The 13,329-nt window shown below is 40.8% G+C and overlaps 1 long non-coding RNA gene across 2 annotated transcripts in view; it reads left to right on the forward strand.

The window, feature by feature from the left end:
* The window catches only part of LOC147356310 (uncharacterized), a 567,448-nt gene that overhangs the window by 389,612 nt on the left and 164,507 nt on the right, over positions 1–13,329 (forward strand). For both annotated transcript variants that reach the window (XR_015142699.1, XR_015142710.1), the window contains one exon: positions 3,278–3,428. This is a non-coding gene — a long non-coding RNA (uncharacterized LOC147356310). The remainder of the gene's footprint in view (positions 1–3,277; positions 3,429–13,329) is intronic.

Below are 13,329 nucleotides of genomic sequence, written 5' to 3' on the forward strand. Positions count from 1 at the left end.
GACTTAGGAGCATAGTGGTTGTGCTGTGTCCTGTCAGCTTGTCTTGATGGATGTCCTTGGAGCAGCCTACATGACGAATGTCCCCTAGGATGGCTGCAGAGGGACTCTATGCTCTCTCTTGCCTCCTTCAGGTTTATGGAGGGGCTACCCATCCCTTCATTTAAAAATCTCAACACTTTGACTTAGGAATCTCTTATCTCGAAGCATTTCCACTGGCTTCACTAAGCCCGGGGGTTAATAAAAGCTGCAGAAAGAGGCAGGCTATTTGGCTCTTCCTCACAGCTGGGTTGGGAGGCCACAGGCTGGCCAGTTTGAGTACAAACTTGGACAGACTCCCAACTGGAATGGAATCAAAGACTTCTGTGGCCTCAGGTTTGTTTACTTTGGTATTATCCAAGGTTTCCTGGCCCTCTGGTTGTTTGAGAGACAAGAGGCTCTGTACAGCTCTCATCCAGAGTCAGGTTCAATATTGGGAAGAATTACATGCAAGTGAGATGAGCAACATACTGGGTGTTTTCCCTGAAACACACATGGGGTGAGGGCTGGGCCAGCTGTCTGAGTCATCCCCTGAAACCCCCAGTGCAGCTGGATTTTCCCCTCCCTTGTGCCAAGCAGGCCTATCATTATTAGATCACACTGCTCTGGGCCATGTGACAAGCATACTTTGGGGCAAATAATACAGTAAAGAAGAATGGAAAAGGAACTGCATTTTCTTTTCTTTCATTCTCTTGCAGAAAGCCTGCAATGTTATGCTAAAATCTGCCTATTGATTTGAGTATAAATAGCCCCCTTTTTTATAATCCAGATGCAGCTATGTGCCCCTCTGTACAGGGTTGGAGATTCTCTGTTGTGTCTTGGGAGTAATAAGAAGATTCCACTGGAAAGAATGCAGGCAAATCAGCCCAGCTGAGATTACATAAAAGGAGAAGGAAAAGTGGAGAAAGTGTGTAATAAACCTCAATATCTAGTTGAGTGTGATTTTTAACAAAAGGCTCTTGCATTTAGCTCAATGACTTAAGATCTTTAGATAGTAGCTAAATGCATTTTATTCAAACTTTTCTAGCCCTGGGCAGGAGCCATTTCAGTAGGCAAGTTAATTCTTCTGGAAAGGCATAAGCCACTAAAATCAGAGGCTTAGGAGTGGATTTCAGCTCCTTGGTGATTTGTATTTAGAACTTCAGAGGCTTGGGCCCTGCTAATGAGCAACTAGCCATCTTATGGGAGATGGGCTAGATCTAGGAGTGAGGCCTCTTGTCTTGAAAGATCTGATGAATCTTTGATTCATCCTTATATTTTTACTATTCCATAACTCTACTATTCTTGGACTTCTATACCTACTTTTTTTTTTTTTTAATCTTGTCTCCTGCTTTTCTTCTTCAGTGCTACACATTCCCTCTTGCCCTTAGATATTTTGGCCCTGTAGGGAAGTATTTCCCAAACATGTTCTCATTAGATCTGTAGAATGTGGCACAATAAAATATTTCATGGTCAATTTAGATTGAGAAATGATGCATACAGTACACCTCTCTTGGAAATGTGTAATGAGATTTTTAAAAGACACTGAAGGAAAGTTATTTACATTTGTTTATGTAAATATATGCACACTTATTTATTTAATATCACAGTGTCCATTAGCCTCCCATAGAATTACTAGTTTTCAGCATTTTGCTTTAGGTATTGTTACTATCAATGCCCACAGGCTGAAAATTCAATATAGACTACTAGACATGAAAGTTACGAAGACATGGCCATGGATCATCAAACCCTTTGAAAAGGCTTACTTTTGAAGGCAAAGGATAAGCACTGGCTAATCATGTAAATAGAAGCCAAAGGAATCAAATGTTCAGTAAAGCATAGACTAACTAGAATAAACTGGGTTGGCTGCTGTCCATGTGCAGAGGTGCTGAAGCAGGGATATGCTGTGAAAAATGGATCCCTGAAGGAGTCCTTAAAAAAGAACTGTTGAGAGAGTGAGGTTTTGGGGCTACATTGAACACCTAGATACAAAACGTGTAGTAAAACTGCACAGAGACAGCATGGGAGAAAAGAGTCTTATACTGGGTAGGAAATTAACGGCCATGGTATTTGATCTCATTGTTCCAACTAATTGGATGTGTGAGCCTGGGCAAACCATCCAATCTCCCATGCCTTATTTTTCAAAGAAGATGATTGGACAGGATGTAAGTTCATTCCCAGTTCTAAAAGTTATAATATATAATGATTCTTCAAGTTGGTCTTTATGTGAGCATGGGAGAAATCAAACTGATGGGTACTTGCCCCAGGTTTCTGGGCTTCTCTAGGGAGAGGATGTGCTTCTGAACCATATGTGTTGCACTCATTGGTAAGAACATTCAGTCTTGAGTCAGTAACAGATCACAATTTGGGAAAGGAGAGAGTGCCTGAAACAAATGTTACAAGTTTCAGTTACCATTATTGAGAAGAAAATTTCTCTTCCTCCTGACTTCTAAAAGGAGACAGCTTTTAATAATGTGTTTAGCAAATGTTTAATTATGAAATAACTATTCATTACCAGACTCTGTTCCAGATGCTTGGGTTACTTTGTGTGTGTGTGTGAAAGTGTAGGGGAGACAAAATAGACAAAATTTCCTACCTTCAAGGAGTTTATATTTTAGTATAGGGAGACAGGTAATAAACAGTGCACCCAATAAATAACATAGATAGCAAAAGTAAATTATATAGAATGTTAGATGTTAAATTTTATGGACAAGGTAAGGGGGCATGAAGGGTTGTAATTATAAATAGAGTTGTTTGGGTGAGCCTTTTTGAGAAAGCCTTCCTTGGTGGCTCAGATGGTGAAGAATCTGCCTCAATTCAGGAGACCTGGGTTGGAATCCCTGGGTTGGGAAGATCCCCCTGGTGTAGGAAATGGCAACCCACTCCAGAATTCCTACCTGGAGAATTCCATGGACAGAGGAGCCTGGCGGGCTACAGTGCATGGGGTTACAAAGGGTCAGACATGACTGAGAGACTAACACATAAATTGAGTCAAGACCTGAAGGAGGTAATGGCGTGAAACTCGTGTCTTTCTGGAAGAAGGATGCAGACAGAGGAAACAGGGCAGAGGCAAGAGTGTGTCTGGCAGGTTGCAGGAATAGTAAAGCAGCCTGTGAAGCTGGAGTAGAGTGAGTAGGCAGCTGTGCTGTAAAGATGGAGTCTGGGCTGCTTTGTCTGGCGGGAAGAAAGACATTGAACCTGCGAGAGCAATTTGCACACCCAACAGCAGCATAGCCCGACCTCAAACTTCTTTTCCTTGTAGGAAGCCCTGTAGCAGTCCCGGAGTGATGGGACTCCCTGCCTGGCCTGAGATACCCAGTTAGCACCTGCGAATCAGAATTTCCTCTTCGCAGCAGTAAAGCATCCAGCCTTTGCATCTGTGACAGCCTCCCCTGTAATTTATGCATTCTATGGTGAGTTTAAACGCTGACTCTATCATTATCTGAGTTTATTACCATGGCCATTTGCATATGTTTGATGGGGACGGGGTGGGCAGGAATACCTCTGGATAGATTCCAAGTTGAAAGTCTGCATGTCTCTCCTCACCCTTACTTCCTCCCCAGTCCTACGCCTAGAGCAGAGCCTGGACCAAGGCCAAGTGTGCACAGTGCTAAGGAATGGCGAGTGTTCTCAGTAGCCTGCCGCCGTCTTCTGTCTCCTTTCTTGTCCCTATTGTGCGTCTCTCCCAACATTCTTGACGTCTCAGCACCCAGTACAGTACAGTGAACCTGCGTCCCTCCCTACAACCCTCAGTAGCCACCAACCCTGACTCCCAACCTGGAACTGATAAATTTGCTCAAATTAATATGAGCCTGATGGTTACCTCTTGGGGGGCAAGATTCTCCTTTTTGACAGAGAATAGGAGAACTCCTGTTTCATTGTGCCATTTCCTCTCTCATCAAGATTTAATGGGGAGGTGTTGAGGAGACTTCTTAGCATCCTGGAACCCTGAAAATGAGCACCAGATGGCAGGCAGCCTTAGATCCCACTGCCCACTTATCCCTAGCTCAGCTCTACCTGTTTTCCCTAAATCACTTTTCTGCACAGAAATTTGTTCACTTTTTTTTTTTTACAAGAAGCCTTCTATATATAGTAAATTTTCAGGCACACCTCATTTTATCAGATACTGTGTTGTTTTTTTGTTTTATAAATCTGAGATTTTCAGCAATCCTATATCAGGGCAAGCTTATGCGCACCAGTTTTTCAACATTATTTGTTAACTTCATGTTTCTGTGTCATATTTTGATAATCCTCACAGTATTTCAAGCTTATCATCATTATTATATTTATTATGGTGACCTGTGGTCAGTGATCTTTGATGTTACTATTGCCGAAAGATTAGCATTCATTGAAGTCATACATGATGGATAGCACTTTTTTTAACAAAGTATTTTTAAAAATAATTTTATTTATTCATTGGCTGTGCTGGGTCTTCATTGTTGAGCAGACTTTCTATAGCTGCGGCAAGCAGGGAATACTCTCTAGTTGTGGTTCATAGGTTTCTTCTTATGGTGGCTTCTCTTATCGCAGAGCGCAGGCTGTAGGACATGCAGGCTTCCGTAGTTGAGGTATATGGGGTCAGTAGTTGCAGCTCCCAGGCTCTAGAGCACAGGCTCAGCAGTTGCGGTGCACAGGCTTAGTTGTCCCATCGCATGTGCGATCCTCCCAAATCAGGGATTGAGCCTGTATCTCTTGCATTGGCAGGTAGATTCTTTACCACTGGGCAACAAGGTGTTTGGTATTAAAAATACCAATAAGGTATTTTTAATTAATGTATGGACATTGCTTTTGGGGGCTTGCCAGGTGGCATTAGTGGCAAAGAGCCTGCCTGCAAATGCAGGAGGCTTTAGAGATGCAGGTTCAATCCCTGGGTCAGAAAGATCCTCTGGGAGAGGGCACGGCAACTCATTCCAATATTCTTGCCAGGAGAATTCCATGGACAGAGGAGCTTGGTGGGCTAAGGTCCATAGGGTGGCAAAGGTTGGACATGACTAAAGTGACTTAGCAGAGCACAGCACATTGCTTTTTAGACTTAATGCTGTTGCACACTTAATAGGTTACAGTGCAATATAAACATATTTTTTATATGCAGTTTGATCTGCTTTTGGTGGTGGTCTGGATCCAAATGTATAATGTCTCCCAGGTGTGTCCATAGAGTGAAATGTTTGTGTGAGCCTCTGAATAGCTCTTAGGAGCCAAGAAGCAACTCAAGCCCTAAGGAGAGGGTGGAAGGAATTGCTGCCCAATGGCAAGCAACTGGGTTTATTTCACAAGATTGTGTTTTTCATGTTGCTTGCATTGTGAAATAGTGTGCACAGGTGCCCCTGTTTGATTCAATTTCAACTCTCATCATGATTGATAGTCCCACCTGGTCATAGCCAGCTCACTTTGCTGTTTGCCCTTGTCTGCTGGGCTGCAGTCTATGAGTGGGGAGCCAGAGCCAGACATTTTAAGGACTCAGAATGAACAAGCATGTCTGTCCCTCTTCTTCCCAGATTTTCACCCTTTTAGATCTTTTTAATCCATCAAAAAAATCTAATCCACATTTTTTGTAAAGAGACACTACCAGCCTATAGACAATATTAAACTGAATGAAGGAATTATAAATATTGGAAACGCGAAACCCTTGAAAGAGCTAAAAGGAGAAAGAGGACATTTTAAGACTCATTTATGACCTTGTGTTCCTGCCATTGCCATCATCAGTATCATCATCATATCACTGGCATCATTGTCAAGTTAACACAATAACCATCACCCAGGTGGCACTAGTGGTAAAGAGCCCACCTTCAATACAGGAGACATAAGAGATGCGGTTTCAATCCCTGGGTCAGGAAGATCCTCTGGAGGAGGAAATGGTAAGCCACTCCAGTATTCTTGCCTGGAGAATCCCATGGACTGAGAAGCCTGGTGGGCTATGGTCCATGGCATCGCAAAGAGTCGGACATGACTTGAAGCGGCTTAGCACACAATGAATATGTATTGTTACTTTGACAAGTATTCTAATGAGTTTTTTAACCTAGGAATCTTTCCTGGTGATTCAAGATAGGACTCTGTCACATGTGCTGCCAGGACCCTTTGTCTCAGGACCAAGAGAAAGAGACAGGGAAGGTAATGTAGAACAAGCCCTGTCTGACCCAGACCTTCTCTCTTCTCGTCCATTTGCTTCTAGGCACAAGCCCTGAATTTTCCCTACGCAGACTGCCTTTATCTCACCCTCCTTTCTTCTCTCAGCTAGATCTCCGTCGTAGCTCCAGTCACACCTCATCACAACAGTCTATGCATGTCTGTCTCCCCTCCCTCCCTGCTACCCTGAGAGTAAGAAACATGAGGGGATGACCTTGTCTTCATCATCTGGTGGACCAGAGGGACTGGCCTACCAGACTTCCCCAAGCCATGTTTCTTAAAGGATGCTTAGCCATTGCTAGACCTGGTCCAGGTGGGCAAAGAAAGTATGGGAAGGAATTGTTTAGCATTTGAAAACCAAAACAGAACAAAACGAAACACAAAATAAGACTGTAATCTTTGGCCCAAGGAACTGAGAATTATTTGAAACTTGTTTCTCATCCTCTTCCCTCTCTATTTCGCTCTGGCTCTTGTCATTTGGTAAGTGATGCAGACATATTCTTTTCTCAGGATTGGTTTAGAGAGTCTGAAAAGGTAGCTGGACGGGGTGGGGGTAGGGAGTCAGAGGAAGCATAAAACAATAAAGATGATTTAATTTATATCTGATTGCAGCAACCAGCTGGCTATGCCATCAATTATTACACCCTCAAAGTTGTTAAAGAGCACCTCTGTCATAGGTACCTTATTAGCTAGGGATTTATGGAGCACAGAGCCATGGCAGGAAATATTGATATTTCACTCACAACATCACCCGTGAATGTCTGGGTTGTCTGTCTCATAGCCTTATCTCTTCTCCTATATCTTCATTTGTAGGTCCCATCACCTCAGGCTCGACTCCCACAATGTTTTGCTCCTAAAGTATGCATGATGGTAAACAGTCTCACTCACTTGTGTTTCAATTCATTTTGTGTCTGTTTCACACCTATGGCTATAATATTTCTACTTTCTAGGCAGAAAGTGTTCTGGGCTCTATCAAATATTTGATTTGAACAATTTCTGTGTTGTAAATCACCTCCTGTTATAGGACTTCTGGTTTCAATTTACTTTGTAAGAGAAAAAGCTAGACATTGGATTTCATTTATCCAGGTCACATGCTGTGGCTTGAGTCCCAGAACCCAAGCCCTTAGTTTCCTTGGCCTCTGTTTTCCCTCAAAGCCCCAGTGCCCATGAGTCTTAAATTTTATCCAACGTGGCTTCCAGGTTTCTTACAAAAGTCTCCGGGCAAGGTAAATAAGTTGCTTTGACATTCAAGGTACACTTTAAACACCATTAGATACTGTACTCATTCCTAGAAGCAATTATTCCTAATTATAACCAATTATTATGTGTGATATCAGAAAAAAACACCAAACTGCAGTTTAAAATTGGAAATCTGTATGGGGAAGAAGAGTGATACAGAGCTATTCGTGTCAACTCAGAGAATTTCTCCTTTGAAGGTAGCATTTTTAAGAACTAAAAGAATTTCCACATTTTGATTCTTTGAAGTACCAAAGTGACAACACAGGAAGAGATGACACAAGAAAAGTGGCAATTTAGATATTTACCCAGAAATGCAGAATTAGGTGTTATTAATGAGTGGCTAGATCACACCTGACGTTTTACAAAGTGATATGCAATTGCATCTGTGTGAGCGGTTGCACACACACACACACACACACACACGCACACACGTGAATACATACTCCATGTGGAATAGAATGAAAGAAGAGGACAATTAGGTCTCATCCTTAGAGGCAGAATCTACTGTAAATGGTGCCTGTCTTAGCAAGATGGAATAAAAAATTATAAGCAGGAGATAGAGAGGGAAGGAGTTAAATCCATGAATGATGAACACTAGCTGGATGAGGATTATGATGTATCCACATAAGTCAGACCACTCTATTCACACATGCACATGCACTTATGGTTTGTTATAACTCCTCAGAGGCTTCCCTGATAGCTCAGTTGGTAAAGAATCCACCTGCAACGCAAGAGACTCTGGTTCAATCCCGGGGTTGGGAAGATCTGCTGGAGAAGGGATAAAGCTACCCACTCCAGTATTCTGGCCTGGAGAAGTCCATGGCTTCCCTGGTGGCTCAGATGGTAAAGTATCTGCCTGCAATGCGGAAGACCCAGGTTCAACCCCTGGATTGGGAAGATCCCCTGGAAAAGGAAATGGCAACCCACTCCAGTACTCTTGCTGGAAAATTCCATGGACAGAGGAGCCTGGTAGGCTACAGTCCATGGGGTCACAAAGAGTCGGACAGGACTGAGTGACTTCACTTTCACTTTTTTAACTCCTCAATGAGTCTAGATTGCCACTACTGCTCTGAACTTACAGGTTGAGGAAATCAGCCTTTGGGATTGTCTATGGGAATAATGTCCAGCGTTGCATTACATCATGGAGTTTCAGATAATTACACTCTTACTTTGTTGCTGACCTTTTGGTGTCTCAAATAGTAGCTAGGAGAGACGGGTGGTGGGTTGAACTCTTAATTTATTTATTGTATGTTGATGCATTTTTCCAGCTTTATTGAGGTATAATTGACAGAAATATTATATATATTTAAGCTGTATGATGTGATGACTTGATATGTGTATATATTGTGAAATGATTGCCACAATCAAGCTAATTAACACATGTATCATCTCACATAATTATCTTTATTTATGTATTTTTTTGATGAGAGTACTTAAGATCTACTCTTTTTGTAAGTTTCAAGTATATAATACAGTATTGACTAGAATAAGCATACTTTACATTAGACCCCACAACTTAGTCAATTTATAACTGAAAGTTTATACCCTTTGACCAACATTTCCCCATTTGCCCCAATCCCCAGCCCATGACAACCACCCTTCTTTGTTGCTTCTGATTTTGACTTCATATTCTACACATGAACGAGATTATGCAGTATCTGTATTTCTGTGTCTGATAATGTACATGTCCATTCATCCATCAACAGACACTTAAGTTGTTTCCACATCTTGGATGTTGTGAATAATGCTTCAATGACCATGGGAGTGCAGATATCTCTTCCAGATACTGATTTAATTTCCTTCCTGTGGTTATCCAGAAGCAGAATATCTTGATCACATAAAGAGTCCTATTTTTGTTTGAGGAATGTCCATAATATTTTCCATTACAGCTATGAAAATTTATATTCTCACCAACATGTACAAGAGTACCCTTTCCTCCATCAGATAGATGGCATCACTGATGAAAGGGACATGAATTTGAGCAAACTCCAAGAGATAGTAGAAGACAGAGGAGCCTGGCATGCTGCAGTTCATGGGGTCACACAGAGTCGAACACGACTTAACGACTCAACAGCAACCCTTTTCTCCATACCCTTGTCAATGCTTCTTATCTTTTGACTCTTTGATAATAGCCATTCTGATATGAAGTGATGTATCATTGTCGTCTTGATTTACATTTCCCTGATAATTAATGACATCGAGCACCTCTTTCTACATGTTTTGGCCACTTGTCTGTCTTCTTTGAAAAATGTCTATTCAGGTTCTTTGCCCATTTGTAAATGGAGTTCTTTGGTTGTTATTATTGTTTGCTATTGAGTTCTATGAGTTTGTTTCATATGTTATTAACCTATTATCAGATATTTGAAAGATTTGAAAATATTTCTGGTCATTCATACATTGTCTTTTCTTTTTGTTGTTTCCTCTGTCATGTAAAAGTGCTTTAGTTTGATGTAGTCACAATATTTTATTTTTACTTTTGTTGTCTTTGTTTTTGGTTTCATACCAAAAAGTCATTGCCAAAGCTAATGTCAAGGAGCCTTTTCTCTGTTCTGGAGGTTTATGGTTTCAGGTATTACTCTTATATCCTTATACCATTTGTAATTAATATTTGTGTGTGGTATAAGTTTCAAGTGCTATTCTTTTGCATGCAGATATCCAGTTTTTCCCATACCATTTATTGAGGAGACTATCCTTGTCCCATTCTTGTCACCCTTATCAAAGATGAGGTGCTTATGTATGTGTGGGTTTATTTCTGTACTCTCTAGTCTGTTCCATTGGTTTATGTGTTCATTTTATTGGCAGTACCACACTATTTTGGTTACTACGGCTTTGCAGCATAATTTGAAATCAGGAAGTATGATGGCTCTAGCTTTGTTCTTTCTCAAACTGCATTGTGATATGGGATTTTTTAATTGGTTCCTTACACAGTTGGGGGATTTTTTCTATTTTTGTGAAAAATGCTATTGGGATTTTGATAAGGGTTGCATTGAATCTGTAGATTGCTTTGGGTATTATGGAGATTTTAAAAATATTAATCCTTCTAATCCATGAGCATGGGATATTTTCCATTTATTTGTGTCTTTAATTTCCTTCATCAATGCTTATAATTTCAGGGCACAGATCTCTCACCTTTACCTTCTTGGCTAAGTTTATTTTTTAGTATTTTTGATGATGTCATAAATTGAATTGCTTTCTTAATCTTGGTGGGAAGGGGACCATTTTCTGTTAGTGTATAAAAATGCAACTGATTTCTGCAAAAATGCAATTGTATCCTGCTGCTGCTGTGGCTAAGTTGCTTCAGTCGTGTTCGACTCTGTGTGACCCCATAGATGGCAGCCCACCAGGCTCCTCTGTCCCTGGGATTCTCCAGGCAAGAACACTGAAGTGGGTTGCCATTTCCTTCTCTAATGCATGCATGCATGCTAAGTCGCTTCAGTTGTATTTGACTCTGTGCGACCCTATGGACAGCAGGTTCCTCTGTCCATGGGATTCTCTAGGCAAGAATACAGGAGTGGGTTGCCATTTCCTTCTCCATTGTATCTTGCAACTTTACTGAATTAGTTTATTAGCTTCAAGAATTTTTGGTTAAGTCTTTAGGGTTTTCTGTATATAAATAAGATTATGTTATCTGCAAACAGTTTTACTTCTTCCTTTCAGATTAGGATGCCTTTTATTTATTTATTTTTACCTAATTGCTGGGGCTAAGATTTTTAGTGCTATGTTGAATATAAGTGGCAAAAGTGGGCATCCTTGTTTTGTTCCTGATCTTGGAGGAAAAGCCTTCAACTTTTCACCATTGAGTATGTTAGCTGTTGGCATTTTCTATATGGCCTTTATTATGTTGAGGTACATTTATTCTATACCTAATTTGTTGAGAGTTTTTCACCATGAAAAGATGTTGAATTTTGTTGAATGTTCTTTCTGCAACTATTGAGGTTATTATACGATTTTTATCTTTCATTATGTTAATATGGTTTATCACATCTATTGATCTGTGTATTTTAGCCATCCTTACATGCAAGGAATAAATCCAACTAGATCATGGTGTATGATCCTTTTAAAATGCTGTTGAATCCAGTTAGTATTTTGCTGAAAACTTTTGCCTCCATGTTCATCAGGTATATTGACCTACAGTTTTCTTTTCTCATGATGTCCTTATCTGACTTTCCTAGGAGGGTAATGCTGGTCTCGTAAAGTGAGTTTGGAAGTGTTCCCTGCTCTTGCATATGTTGAAGATTTTGAGAAGGATTGGCATCAGTTCTTTAAATGTTCAATAGAATTCACCAGTGAAGCCATCTGGTCCTGGATTTTTCTTTGTTGGGAAGTTTTTCATTATTTATTCCATCTCTTCACTAGTAATTGGTCTTTTTAGATTTTCTATTTCTTTATGATTCAGTCTTGATAGATTGTATGTTTCTAGACATTGATCCATTTCTTCTAAGTTGTCCAGTTTCTTGCATAATTGTTCATAGTAGTTTCTCATGCATTTCTATGACATCACTTGACTCTATTAATGACCTTTGGGATTCCTAGATGTGTACATTTCCCATAGTAGTCAAAGAGACCTAATCCCCTCCTTTTAAAGAGACGGAAACTATATCAGAGAGGGGCCAGATCTGTTTAAGGTCCTATAACCTTTTGGTGGGCTTCCCTGGTTGCTCAGACGGTAAAGTATCTGCCTGTAATGCAGAAGACCCAGGTTTAATACCTGAGTCAGGAAGATCTCCTGGAGAAGGAGATGGCTACTCATCTAGTATTCTTGCCTGGAGAATTCCATGGACAGAAGAATCTGGTGCCCTACGGTCCATGGGATGGCAAAGAGTCAGATATGACTCAGCAACTAACAGTTTCACTTCACAACTTTTTAGTGTCTGAAGTCAGACTTTCCTACTAAAAGCTCTTCCTATCATTGAATGGTCCTTTCTAGGCTAGTAGGGTACCTGGCTAGCAACACTGGTACCAGTGATAAAGGTCATAAGTATGAACTACTTTCCATCATTCTCTTTACTCTGGATGTGTCCCTCAAGTTGAAATGAAGTGCCCTGTGGTTGAAATCTATCTCTACACAGTTCCCTTATTCCAGAGCAATCAGATGTATTGCATTCCTTTAAGAGAACAAGGACTATCTTTAGACTAAAGATAGAATACACTGTAGAGCTTCCAAAATGGAAGTTTCATTCATTCAGAAAATATTTATTTAGTGTCTCCTATGTGTCAGGCCCTCTTCGTGCATTGGAAATACAACAGGGCATGTGACAAAGTCCTCATGCTCATAGAACTTATTGTCAGAGAAACAGAATCCACAGCCTCAACTGGATGTTGATGAGGAGCAGCTGCTCTTTTTAGGGTGATATGTGGTTCCTGTGGTTTACTAGTTCCCCACATTCATTTGAAATACCAGTATGTCCTAAGGTCTACCAACTTTCTTGCTTCAGTTTTCTGCCTGGCCTCTGTGAGAAGTTTAAACCCTCCAAGTTGCAACTTTACCATCATAGAATAAGTACCTGCTGACTACCAAATGTAAGCACAAGCACAATTTCAGGCTCTCAACCCCATCCAGTTGGGTACAGTCTCTGGCTATTAAAGAATGAAGTAAGTCAGGCTTTGTGATCAGGACATATGCGTGAGGAGACAAATTTAGACTGAGCAGAGGATACTGCACATCACAATGGAGGGATGTCAAGAGAGATAGAAGTTGGTGCAGGAGGAAGTGCAAGGTTAATCGGAGAGAGTGATTATGGAATCTAATTAGCCTCTCATTTTCATTTGCTGAAGGAACATTCAATTCACTTAACACCACTCTAAAGATCCTTCTACGCTCATCTGTACCCAGGGGAAAACAAATTCCAGTGTAATAGACCATTTGGACAGCAGCAGACTTTAGCAGGGAAAGCATGTAGCTGAAAATGTGGAGTCCTGGGTCCCAGTCTTGGCTCTATGTTACTAGCTCTG

The sequence above is a fragment of the Bos grunniens genome, chromosome 16 (assembly GCF_055505025.1).
Source record: "Bos grunniens cultivar Pamir isolate PY7600 chromosome 16, Bosgru_T2T1.0, whole genome shotgun sequence".
Classification (NCBI taxonomy): domain Eukaryota; kingdom Metazoa; phylum Chordata; class Mammalia; order Artiodactyla; family Bovidae; genus Bos; species Bos grunniens.